The 3,000-nt window shown below is 31.5% G+C and overlaps 1 long non-coding RNA gene across 1 annotated transcript; it reads left to right on the top strand.

The window, feature by feature from the left end:
* The first annotated feature begins 208 nt into the window (after positions 1-208).
* Positions 209-1,325, top strand: LOC145069715 (uncharacterized). Its single transcript, XR_013689653.1, has 4 exons — positions 209-567; positions 681-751; positions 894-1,025; positions 1,115-1,325. It is a non-coding gene; the product is annotated as an uncharacterized LOC145069715 (long non-coding RNA).
* Positions 1,326-3,000: the final 1,675 nt, after the last annotated feature.

Genomic DNA, 3,000 nt, shown 5'->3' with positions numbered 1-3,000 from the left:
GGTTAGTTAAAAAGTTTATATTATTTAAGTTTATGTTATAGATATAACAAACAATTGTTAAAAACAAACTAAATCAACCCGTGTGTATATACAGGATAACATAACATTTAAATTTTAAATAGAGTCAACATAATTCCTTAAATATCTCAATAAATTAAATCAGTTAAAGTTGACTTAGTCCCTCCCCTTTTCGGTTCTTTATCTCCCAAAGGTTGCCCCTTTAAATTCCTAGTATTTCGGTAATTTGCACTTGTCTCTCGCATCGCGCTTCCTTCCCCTATATGCGGTGTTTAACCAACCATACGACTCCCTCACTTTCCACCGCCACGACCACTCAATTTTGTGGTCATCGTTACACATGTCAAGCCTTCGTTCCCTGTAACACCTCTGTTGATTTTTTCACTTCCACTCTCCAATTTCTGGTGTTTCATTCTTTTTAGTAACATGAATCTCTCATTTCAAACACATCCACAAGCTCTAAACCTCACTATAGAACCTGAGTTTAAATGATTTTAGAAGTTGCGACGAGTTAAACATATACTCCTCACTCTCTATACCGATTTAAAGGTAATCATTGTATCTATCTCTGCTATTCGCCATTTTGGTAAAAGCATACAAATTTATTGTATAATGTAATCAATTTCATCATGAAATGAGTTGAATTTTTTATTTTTTTTTAGTATACGCTGCCACGATTTTAAATCCTGCACCGATTTCAAGCCCTAATTTTCACTATCGATCCGATTTGAAGGTAAGCAATGATTCTATCATTCTTTTGGACCCATTCCATGTATCTTTCTGTCTTTCTTAATCTAGGATTTTTATTTGTTTTTATTGTGTGCTGCTGCATTTCTAATTGTTTTGATTTTCGTTTCCATGATCATTTTATGTAGATTTGGTGCTTCCTATCCAACAGTTTGCAGGTCATAATATGTTTAGAGTTGTGGAAATACCCAATTTATTTGGTCATTTGATCCTCCTATCAATGAAGAAGTTCATGTTTGTGATCTGATTCTTAGTCTATGGTTCGATCAAATGATTTTATCCTTTGGTGTTATAAGTTTTGTTCAATTTCTTTGATTTGTCTTCTCATAAAAAAATTTGTCTTCTACAGGATGAGCTATGAAGTCTGTCTTGGCTAAATCTTCTTTACTACCTTCACCACATATCACTTCTTCTCACCATCGTTCACCACCACAATCTCTCCTTAACAACAAAGTCCTCTAGCATATGCGCATGTTCTCTTATCATTTGACCTTGATTTCAAATTTCAAAGCTCTAACCTCAGGTAGCATTTCTGAACTCGATATCTATGGTGTTTTGACCTCATGATATTTCTATAAGGCCCCGTTTGATAGTTGCTAACTGAGAAAGTGCTGATTGAGAAATGTCTGTCTGAGTAAAAAATTCTGACTGAGTAAGAAATCATGTTGTTTGATTGTTCATCTGACTAAACGTGCTGACTGATGCAAAATCACCATTTTACCCTGATAATAATAATAATAATAACAACAACAACAAAAACAACAACGCAATAATAATAATAATAATAAATCCACACCAAATAATATAACCAAACATCACAAGTTTACATTTCACAAAGCAATACCGTCATCTTGAGTCTACAAAAGATAAATAATGTTTTTACAACAAATTTTAGCTTTATTTACCCATTTATTTGAAGACATAATCAAAAAACCATTGAGTCAAGTGCACCCACTCTTAAAGTTACAATCTCATTATAAACAATTGAGAACAAAAGGTGTAATAAAAAGTAAAAACAAAGTATATAATAAGGTAAGGATTCTTAGAACACTATCAAGTATCTCCTGCCTCTATCATATTATCATAACCTCAAGCTGGTAATTGAAGTTTCACATTGTTCTTCCAGCTGTGTTCATACAAAAAAAAACATTTCAAAATTTACCTTTTCATCCAAATTTTATAAAAAAAATACTAGTTTAAAATTGTATTAACTTTCAAAATAGTAGTAGAAGAAACCAGCATACAACAATGTCTAAACTAGTCCTGCTATCCAAGCTGCAACATATGTAACAAATTTTTTTACCACAATCTATATGTTTTTAATATAACATAAAAGGATAAAAAAACTTTTCTTTTTAATATTTTTTTCATCACATTATATTATGAATATGAATAAAAGTGTAAAGGAGAAATGCATTACCTTAGAAGAAATACATATTGACCAGTCAAATTATCGATATTTCTTGTTGTTTGAAGCAAAACCAATTGAGGAAGTATTGCAAGTTTGCAACAACTTCCAAGTATAAAGAAAATGTCCACATTTTGTTTTTTACTTTTTATTACACCTTTTGTTCTCAATCTTTATAATGAGATTATAAAAAAAATTATCACCAAGGGCAAAATGGTAAAGACACTAACAAAAAAGAATTAGACCAGCAACCTGAACACTAGTAAATGAATTTTATGTAGGTAAGTTAATATTTCAGCACATCAACAACAACGTATTAGGCCCAGAATGCCTCTTAACAACAAAAGGAGTAAAATGGTCAATGGTAGGTAAAATACATTAGACTCCATGAATTAACATTGTAAATACAATTAGTGATCCACAATTGCTTTAACTCTACACAACAGCTCCAGGGGACACACAACAGGAATGAATAATCCTCAAGGGCAACATGGTCCAGACCTGAACCAAAAATAAAAAACCTCCAAAGTATGCTTTATAGGAAGGATCTTTGTATGAGGCTTTAAAATGTTGCATCAACAACAATGAATTTGACCCGAACTGAACAAGACTAAAAGAAGAACCGAAGACCATCTATGTATTTAAGTAGGAATCAGAAACCAATCTAAATCAGAATTATGTACTTGTAGATTGATTTATCAATTGAATGATATTTAAATGCATAAATTCCAATATTCATTAATTCAGATAGAACAAACCAACAGAATCAGCATAAAAAAAACATAAAGTAGAAGCAACAATGGTGGATGTTAATGGTCGATTTTAAT

The sequence above is a fragment of the Lactuca serriola genome, chromosome 8 (genome assembly GCF_051521515.1).
Source record: "Lactuca serriola cultivar US96UC23 chromosome 8, Lser_US96UC23_V15, whole genome shotgun sequence".
Lineage (NCBI taxonomy): Eukaryota > Viridiplantae > Streptophyta > Magnoliopsida > Asterales > Asteraceae > Lactuca > Lactuca serriola.
The sequence above is the reverse complement of the archived record's forward strand: the minus strand, read 5'-3'. Positions and strand labels throughout refer to the sequence as shown.